The sequence below is a fragment of the Palaemon carinicauda genome, chromosome 12, assembly GCF_036898095.1.
Source record: "Palaemon carinicauda isolate YSFRI2023 chromosome 12, ASM3689809v2, whole genome shotgun sequence".
NCBI lineage: Eukaryota > Metazoa > Arthropoda > Malacostraca > Decapoda > Palaemonidae > Palaemon > Palaemon carinicauda.
Window position 1 is genome coordinate 7491949 of NC_090736.1, and position 11208 is coordinate 7503156.

Sequence of the window (11208 nt, forward strand, 5' to 3'; positions counted from 1 at the left end):
TACCTCTTACTTCTTGCCTGTAACCCATATTGGAACCATAGTCTACTTAGTAGTGGAACTTTGGTTTAGATTTTCTTACTTTTTATTAATTATAAACTAAATTTAAAATTTTCAATCTTGTTGATTGTCCTAACTAAATCTGTCTCGTTATTCAGTAGGTTAATTTTTCGGAGGTTCTAAGTCTACTTGGATCCTATTTTCAAAATGCAGATAATTTAATGCAAATGTACAAATTTATTGCATAGTTTTACTTAAGGTTTTATTTAAATGCAACTTAAAGTTGTTGAATGGCCTAATCTCTAACGCAATAGGTTAGACTTTATTTGTATTAAAGATAACTTATTTGTATTCCCTATTTATCTTTCTAATTGCTGATAACACGAAATATTCTTGTATAATAGTTCTTTTCCCCTTGAATATGAAGTATCTGTAAAAAGTGAATACATCAATTTCTGTCTCGTCACTATTTTAGTGATTTGTTACTTAAGGGACAGAACCACTGAAAGAAAAGACTTGTTTTTCCATAGAAAATTAATCCCATAAAAGTGGGTTAATATTGAGAGCAGTTAAGCAAAAGACTCGATGGTGCAGACATATTATAGCTGTCAGTGTACCTCGCAGTGCGTACCTTGAGTTCTTAAAATATAAATGTTTCAGTCCCTTCAGCACCAGTTGCAACTTTACTTACCCCTCCACACAACAATGCCTGTAAAAGCATACCGTGTAACCTGTTGAACACATCCGTGTCTATAAAGTGCTCCCACACACAAGCTAAAGCAACCCTGGGATGGGGATGGTAAAAGAACTTCACTGCAGTGTATCCACCACACTGTACATTTTGGGTATTATTCAGTTTATTGCCGCATAACCTAAGCCCCGTCCACACGATTGAGTATGCCCGACAGGCAATCTTTGATAACAGGCCTCAATAGTTAGTGAAAATGAGGGTTGATGACTTAAGAAGCTCAAAAATTAAGGAAAGTATCTGGTAACACTGTATGATGACAGATCCCTGTCTGGTTTTCCCGCTTCTGACGTCATTAACCTTCATTGGTCTGGTATCACTGTTTGCTCGTTGGGCATGCACGGTTGTGTGGACAGGGCTTTAGTCATAAAATGTAAACTGTTTATATCTATCTTACTGAAAAACGTTCCTGGTTCTATTAAGGGTTTTTTATTAATGTTGCAGTTATGGCAGTTTACCCACCGTTGCCCTTTGCCTCAATGGGCCCATTACCTGGCCCCGAAACAAATCAAATTCTAAAAGTTTTTAACTCTTGCAAAGGTTTAAAAGACTCCTCACGAATGACAAAGGCAACGGACTGTCACATTGTTCTATCAAGCAGGACATTGCCAAGAGTCTGAACATATTACATATGATCAGCATCCAAGCCCCCTCTCCACTCATGATAGGACTCTGGAGGGCAAGGCAATGGCTGCTGATGACTCTGCAGATAGACCTATAGGCTCTCCTAAACTCCCCATCCTTGGCTCACAAGGATAGTGAGGTTGTAGCGAGCAAAGGAACTAGAGAGTTTGAGCGGGGATCTTCAACTCCAGTCTGGCAATAGCCAGGTAAGGACGCTACCACCAGGCCACCATAGGCTTATATCCATTGACATTGTTTGAGTGGAGGGAATATAATTTTTTCGAACTGAAAACTGTTTAAGAAAGATTGTGTTGAGGTACACGCCTGATCCCTCCTTTAAAGTATGTTTGTGCAGCTTATTTTTATTTCCCATAGCAGAACTTAAACTAAGCCAATCCTAGTTAATAATTGCCATAAGATGTACGTCACTTGCGCACTTTTAAATCAAGCCTGCTGGTTAAAGGTGCGTCGAACACTATTGTTACCAGTTAACATTGTGAAAGAAGCGTTAATGACGTCAATAACGAGCACCAATTGGTGTGTCGGACTGGGCTCGTGTTCGTAGTCCGAGCTTCAGTCTCCCCTTCCCTGTAAACATGATCCAGTTAAGGAGGAAAGCTGACTTTGAGATAGAAGGGAGGCTCAGTTACTAATCAAACAGTACTGGCTGAGCCCATGCTTATAAAACATCAAAGCAAATGTTTAGAAAGATAGAAATAAACGCGAAGCAGCAATAAATAAAATTTCAGAACTTCCGAGAAATGTAATATCTAACTAGTTAACAAGTTGAAAAGAATATGAAATTCAAAATGGGTCATTACAAGGAATAGCTACGCTTATAGGAGAAATAAAATAGTCTGAGGTTGGTACAGAAGACATTTGCCCAACCAAATTATGGCGTTTCGATATAAGAGTATAGCCTAACTCAGGGGTTCCCAATTACTTTTGGTCATTACCCCATTTTCTCAAAAATGCTGGCTAGCGCCAAGCTTGTTACCCCCCCCCCCTCCACACACCATTAATATAATTTTTGACATGAATGAACTAATACAGTTTTACTTGGTTGAATCTTCCTTTATTCGTTTATTATTGAGGCAAGTATATCCAGAAGTACTATTACTTCCATTGTAAATAAAAAATGCATACATATAATAAGGTTGAAAATAAATGGGGGAGAATATATAACTGAAATAATGTCCATCAGGGTGAAAAAGACAAATAAATCAATAATTACTTCTGCTGGAAATTAATAGAATAATTTTGTGAATAATCCCACCTTCAGTTGAAAATAGAGAAAACTATATACGTACTTAACAAAAATCTTCAGTGGAGTGAATAACTACATCAGTTTGAGATATTTTCAGTAATACGAGGAGATAAATTTGTAAGGGAACTTCTGGTGTCATTTTCCAGGTTCAATCTATATCTGCCTTTTCCTCGGATGGTCAAAAGTGCTGTAAAGCCAGCCTCTCACATTTAAGTTGAACCAAATGGTAAACGCATCTTAACTGGCTCTAAACTTGCCAGAGAACTTTGTTACAGCTAATCTAAAATGAAAGATAATTTCAAGGGGTTAAATTCCTCTTATAAGGGGTTGCTTGAATTTTTTTCAAGTATTTGTTCTGCGAGTCCACTTGGTTCATCTGGCCGATGTTCAATGTTACATGGGAATGGATTCTAAATCCAAGCATTGTTGAGTGGGTTAATTTTATAGAAATATTCGTCTATCCTCAAGCGCTGGCTATTCAAATGCGCACTCATTATTCGCTTCATATCACTCAAGTATATAGAATCTGTATCTTCCAAAAACTCTCCTAAGTTAGAAAATGCACCTATTCTGTAAGTTTTCAATTTTGAGTCCCAAAGATCCATTTTGCTACGAAATCCTTGTACTTTTTCATTTAATAAGGTAACACTTTCTTCTGGTCCTTACCGTGATGTGTTCAGGGCATTTATATGCGAAAATATGTCTACTACTTAGCGCAGAATGGATATCCATTTTAGATCTCTGTTTCCCTGCTGAATTTTTTCCCCTCATCATCCAAAAACATTTCAATCTCAGTTTTGGCTGAAATACTCGTTCGAGAACATTTCCTCGGACAGCCATCTGGTTGTAGCATAATACAACAGACAGCGATGTTCAGAATCAATGTCCCCACACAAAGAAATAAACAGTCTTGAGTTTGAAGCACTTGACTTGATGTAACTAACTATTTCCATGATATTACACATCACCTTCTCCAAAACAGGTCGCTCAGACTTTACTGCCAGTTCTTGACGATGGATAATACAGTGTGTTTCAAGATCAGAAGGATTTTCCTATTTTATATACGCCAAAAATCCTGAGTTAACACATGGCATAGATGGCACACCATCTGTTGTTACTCCAATGCAGTTTTTCCAATCTAGTTGCATATCTGGGTCATCAAAAGTGCATCAACTTTTCTGAATACATCCACACCTTTTGTAGTCGTTTGAAGTGGACTGCACTGTCTGCATATAAGTAGATCTTCTTCAATCTCCCTTTCTCCTTTGTAGCGGATTTATACCATTAATGCATTATTCGCAACATCATTTGTTTCATCCAGTTGAATGGCGAAGATATCGCTTTTTTTAACCTGGGAAATTAATTGATCATTAATATGATATAAAGGATATCAAAATGAAAACTGGCATCACCCCCCTCAAATGCAAAATTACCCCCAGTGGGGTAATTTACCCCTAGTTGGGAACCACTGCCTAACTGAATCCGTTTCAATTATGGACACAGAAGTCTCATTTGCTCGAGGAAGTGTTTGAGTGTGAGGAAAATCCGCAATTCTCTCTCTCTACGAGAACAGAGGAAACAAATTTTGAACATTTTATCTTTATCACTGGAACAATTTGGATTTAGTTAACAACACATAATCAGAAGTATGACCAGTTTCAAACATTGGTTATTTCTTGGAATAATATAGGATATGCATTGCACGTTAATAACAATAACATCCTCAGTTCACTGATAGGTTTTTTGAAGTCAGACATATGTGATTCTATAATGTCTCCAGGCGTGCCTCTTGAAAAATGCTTCCTCTCCACAAGTGTCCTGCTTAGTTATAAAAGGTTTTAAGCTCTCCGATAAAATGTATAAAGCATTTAGGCCCATCCGTATATAGTTTTTAAATTTTGATTCATAATCTATTTGAGTCTCTCTTCACTCCGTCTTTACAACTAATCCTTCCATGTACCATTCCATTGTTCTCAAAAGATCAGGAATAACCATGCTGCATAATTTAATTTATTGAATTGTTGCTCTTATTTTATGGTGTACTATGATTATGATGCTCCGTACTTGAAGCTGATAACTACTACTTGATTCTCGAGTAGAGATTATAACACCGACATAGATAAGAGAGATGCCAGCAGACATCAGCTTCCGACATTTCTTCTCTTCTTTGTCTGGTAAAGGAGTAGAAATCCTGGTAGTGAACTTCATCTGGTACCACTGTTTGTTACCATATAAAGTTGCCTCATTTCAACGTTCATGACGCCATTCTCTTTCAATTTAGATATGATAACAGTGTTTGTCTGACAGACACTGTTCCACCGTGTGGACGCACCTTAAGGCGCTCCCACACAAGGGGCTAATGCAGGCGGACACTCAGAATTGCCCTTAATTCTCTTTATGAAAGTGTTACCAGATCAAACGTTCAAAACAAGCAGTCGAACTTATGGCTTGGGTCAGACGTCGGGCAGAGGGCAGTCGGACTTCTCATACAATGGTCGGGCATCCATCCAGTGCCTCAGCTATGGGAACGGGCACTTAAGTCGCCCACACAACAAAATTGATGTCTGCCGTGCATTTACCCCTCGTGTGGAAGGTCCTTAAAAATACATAAGATTGGTGTTTGTAGAGAGAGTAGAACACGTTTGGTGTTTTACTTTTTCTTGCACTTCACTTTCCATTTAGCTTAAAATCATACCTTTTGTAAAAAGGCACTGAACGGCTTCCTGGAAGTAGTGCCAGAATTTATGGCTCATTCTAACAATAACTATAATGAAAAACTAAAAGGACACCGAAGGACTTCCTGGACGCTGTGCCAGGATTCCTGGCTCATTCTGCCAATGACTGTAATGAAAAACTAAAAGGACACCGAAGGACTTCCTGGATGCAGGGCCAGGATTCCTGGATCATTCTGCCAATGACTGTAATGAAAAACGAAAAGGACACCGAAGGACTTCCTGGACGCAGGGCCAGGATTCCTGGATCATTCTGCCAATGACTGTAATGAAAAACGAAAAGGACACCGAAGGACTTCCTGGACGCAGGGCCAGGATTCCTGGATCATTCTGCCAATGACTGTAATGAAAAACGAAAAGGACACCGAAGGACTTCCTGGACGCAGGGCCAGGATTCCTGGATCATTCTGCCAATGACTGTAATGAAAAACGAAAAGGACACCGAAGGACTTCCTGGACGCAGGGCCAGGATTCCTGGATCATTCTGCCAATGACTGTGACGAAAAACGAAAAGGACACCGAAGGACTTCCTGGACGCAGGGCCAGGATTCCTGGATCATTCTGCCAATGACTGTGACGAAAAACGAAAAGGACACCGAAGGACTTCCTGGACGCAGGGCCAGGATTCCTGGATCATTCTGCCAATGACTGTGACGAAAAACGAAAAGGACACCGAAGGACTTCCTGGACGCAGGGCCAGGATTCCTGGATCATTCTGCCAATGACTGTGACGAAAAACGAAAAGGACACCGAAGGACTTCCTGGACGCAGGGCCAGGATTCCTGGATCATTCTGCCAATGACTGTGACGAAAAACGAAAAGGACACCGAAGGACTTCCTGGACGCAGGGCCAGGATTCCTGGATCATTCTGCCAATGACTGTAATGAAAAACGAAAAGGACACCGAAGGACTTCCTGGACGCAGGGCCAGGATTCCTGGATCATTCTGCCAATGACTGTAATGAAAAACGAAAAGGACACCGAAGGACTTCCTGGACGCAGGGCCAGGATTCCTGGATCATTCTGCCAATGACTGTAATGAAAAACGAAAAGGACACCGAAGGACTTCCTGGACGCAGGGCCAGGATTCCTGGATCATTCTGCCAATGACTGTAATGAAAAACGAAAAGGACACCGAAGGACTTCCTGGACGCAGGGCCAGGATTCCTGGATCATTCTGCCAATGACTGTAATGAAAAACGAAAAGGACACCGAAGGACTTCCTGGACGCAGGGCCAGGATTCCTGGATCATTCTGCCAATGACTGTAATGAAAAACGAAAAGGACACCGAAGGACTTCCTGGACGCAGGGCCAGGATTCCTGGATCATTCTGCCAATGACTGTAATGAAAAACGAAAAGGACACCGAAGGACTTCCTGGACGCAGGGCCAGGATTCCTGGATCATTCTGCCAATGACTGTAATGAAAAACGAAAAGGACACCGAAGGACTTCCTGGACGCAGGGCCAGGATTCCTGGATCATTCTGCCAATGACTGTAATGAAAAACGAAAAGGACACCGAAGGACTTCCTGGACGCAGGGCCAGGATTCCTGGATCATTCTGCCAATGACTGTAATGAAAAACGAAAAGGACACCGAAGGACTTCCTGGACGCAGGGCCAGGATTCCTGGATCATTCTGCCAATGACTGTAATGAAAAACGAAAAGGACACCGAAGGACTTCCTGGACGCAGGGCCAGGATTCCTGGATCATTCTGCCAATGACTGTAATGAAAAACGAAAAGGACACCGAAGGACTTCCTGGACGCAGGGCCAGGATTCCTGGATCATTCTGCCAATGACTGTAATGAAAAACGAAAAGGACACCGAAGGACTTCCTGGACGCAGGGCCAGGATTCCTGGATCATTCTGCCAATGACTGTAATGAAAAACGAAAAGGACACCGAAGGACTTCCTGGACGCAGGGCCAGGATTCCTGGATCATTCTGCCAATGACTGTAATGAAAAACGAAAAGGACACCGAAGGACTTCCTGGACGCAGGGCCAGGATTCCTGGATCATTCTGCCAATGACTGTAATGAAAAACGAAAAGGACACCGAAGGACTTCCTGGACGCAGGGCCAGGATTCCTGGATCATTCTGCCAATGACTGTAATGAAAAACGAAAAGGACACCGAAGGACTTCCTGGACGCAGGGCCAGGATTCCTGGATCATTCTGCCAATGACTGTAATGAAAAACGAAAAGGACACCGAAGGACTTCCTGGACGCAGGGCCAGGATTCCTGGATCATTCTGCCAATGACTGTAATGAAAAACGAAAAGGACACCGAAGGACTTCCTGGACGCAGGGCCAGGATTCCTGGATCATTCTGCCAATGACTGTAATGAAAAACGAAAAGGACACCGAAGGACTTCCTGGACGCAGGGCCAGGATTCCTGGATCATTCTGCCAATGACTGTAATGAAAAACGAAAAGGACACCGAAGGACTTCCTGGACGCAGGGCCAGGATTCCTGGATCATCCTGCCAATGACTATAATGAAAAACTAAAAGGATACCGAAGGACTTCCTGGACGTACGGCCAGGATTCCTGGATCATTCTGCCAATGACTGTGACGAAAAACGAAAAGGACACCGAAGGACTTAAGGGACGTAGGGCCAGGATTCCTGCCTCATTCTGCCAATGACCGTGACAAAAAACTAAAAGGACACCGAAGGACTTCCGGGATGTAGGGCCAGGATTCCTGGCTCATTCTGCCAATGACTGTGACGAAAAACTAAAAGGACACCAAAGGACTTCCGGGACGTAGTGCCAGGATTCCTAGCTCATTCTGCCACTGACTATGACAAAAAACTAAAAGTGTACTGAAGGACTTCCTGGACGTAGTGCCAGGATTCATGGCTCATTCTGTCAGTGACTGTGACGAAAAACTAAAAGGACACTGAAGTACTTCGTGGATTTAGAGACAGGATTCCTGGCTCATTCTGCCAATAACTAAAACCTTATACTTCTTTATACGAAAAACCTTGGTATACATAAGCCATAAAAAACTAAAAGTTAATTATTTCCGTAGCTTGAAGTGTTAATTCTTGAGCATTTGAACACTTCACACCTTGAGATCGCGCATTCTAGACGGGGCTTCCAAACTTCTTCAGATCATACACTTTTAGTCTCTGGGTCTTCAACCCTCGGGCATTCCTATATCATTTATAATAGAAATTTCTATTCCATTTTTACTCCTTTTTTTTCATTAATATTTTTTACTAATGCTTTAATATCACTTATTAATTCTGCAACTTTTTTCCCCTATATTTGACATGTACTGGTAGAATCTACGGTAACAGGTAAAATTTGGAGGGATAGGCCTATACTTTGTGAGCATAAAGGTACCCTGACACTTGCACGAATTTGTGGCACGCATTGTCACGACTCGAGTCGTGAACTGGCGTGAACTCGTCGTGAACTGGAGTGAACTCGTCGTAAACCTGTCGTGACATCATGGCTTGTCGTGACGAGAATTTTGAAATGTTCAAAATTTTGGTCACGACAAAATTTCGTGAACGCAGCGTGAACTATGCGCGAACTGTTCGTGAACTCGTCGGGGCGATGCGGGAAGTGCGCAAACTATGCTAAAACTATGCATGAACTCGTCGTGAACTCGTCGTGCCAGTTTGTGTCAATGTGGACAGGTGAGCTGTGATTTGAGGTAATTTTTTTCTTATTTGATTGTCCAGTTCGTGCCACAAAATGTCACGACTTGCCACGACAAATTCGTGGCAAAAAGTCGTGCAAGTGTCAGCCTGGCATAAGTAGTAACATTATTTGGGTTAGGATACTGGCAAATGTAAGTCTTTTAACTCTGCACTTTTGAATTTAGTCTTTTCCGTCTGCTTGTTAGTTGAATTGACACTGTTAAACCCTACATCGAAAGGCACAAAGTGTTATGTATCTTTTCCCATAACGGTGTAGTTACAGATCAAATGTTTAAGAGAGACCCCATTTAGACTCTTATATACCTATGGTGGTAGCGTCCTTGACTGGTGATTGCCAGACTGGGGTTCGAGCCCCGCACAAACTCGTTAGTTCCTTTGGGCGCTGCAACCTCAGCATCCTTGTGAGCTAAGGATGGTGGGTTTGGGGAAGCCAATATGGTCTATCCGCTGAGTTATCAGCAGCCATTGCCAGGCCTTCCCTGGTCCTAGCTTGGGTGGAGAGGGGGTTTGGGCACTGATGATATGTAATATGGTTAGTCTCTAGCGCATTGTCCTGCTTGATAGGACAATGTTACTGTTTCTTGCCTCTAAATAGTCCAGGTGAGGGGATCCATGTTAAACACTTTGCAAACCTTTGGTACCTAGGCCAGCAAAGTTTGGAGGAAATTATGTTTTCGCCCCTGTTTGTCTTTGTTTGTTTATGAACAATTTCCTGGCCACAATTTTACTCGGTAGAAAAACTTTCAGCGATGAATGATGTTGACACGTTGAAGTGATTCAAGTCTTAAAGTCGTAGGTCAAAGGTCAAGGTCAAGATCGAGCAAAAGGTCGACCGAATTAACCCTAACCTTAACCCCAAGTTCGCACATGGTTGTCACATAGACTTCAAATACTCTTAGTCTAAACTGATTCTGGGAAAGGCAAGCTGGTTTCGAGAAATAAGCTGCCGTGGCGGAGGTCTGCACGGTGTGCTTTTCTACTTGTAGAATGTCTTAGTGCATGGTCTGTTGATCACAATCTGGCTTGCTGCTCTAAATTTGAGAATTTGAGTTCAAATTATCCTGTCGATGGTATTTATATCGCTGATATATTAATGTTGATAAAAAAGCTCTCATTGGGTAGCTACCTGAAGTAGTCTTTTAATTAAACCCACATTATTGAGTGCGAACGATAGGCTTTTATGATTAAATAGGGGTTTCTCCAGAGCGAGGTGTGTCAGGGACTCCTGCGTCCAACTGTACCTCCCCTCAAAATAAACCAGTTTAACTTAATGAAATTTTATTTTCACGCTGTAGATTATTATTCGTCTCTAACACACGCTGGGAATCTTTTACCTATAGTCCATTTCTTTTAGCGATGCATATTTGCACCAACTCCCGGCGGTGCCCTTTTAGCTCGGAAAAGTTTCCTGATCGCTGATTGGTTGGAATTATCTTGTCCAACCAATCAGCGATCCGGAAACTTTTCCGAGCTAAAAGGGCACCGCCGCGAGTCGGTGCAAATATGCATCGCTAAAAGAAATGGACTATAGTTAAACCCCCAATGGACGTACCGGTACGTCCTTGCAAAAAACTACTATTGACATTTTTTTTTTTTTTTTGCATATTTTTGATAACTTCGAGAAACTTCAGGCATTTTCCAAAAGAATGAGACCAACCTGACCTCTCTATGACAAAAATTAAGTCTGTAAGAGCAATTTAAAAAAAAAAAATAAAATATATATATATATATATATATATATATATATATATATATATATATATATATATATATATATATATATATATATATATATATATATATATACATATATATATATATATATATATATATATATATATATATATATATATATATATATATATATATATATATAGACCAACCTGACCTCTCTATGACAAAAATTAAGTATGTTAGAGCAATTTAAAAAAATATATATATAGCAAAATGCGCTTGAAAGTTCCACATAGTTTTGGGGTGAAAGGGTTAACAGAAAGGAAAAAGGAAGATATGAGATTTTTTAGCATAATTAAATTTCATAAATTTTGATGGCACTGAATAACTTGAGGGGTTTCAATGCTTGAATATTTTACTCAATTTTCTAACCAAATTCTAAACTGGATACAATTTTCGGGTTTGAGCCTAGATTCCTCGTACTTGAAT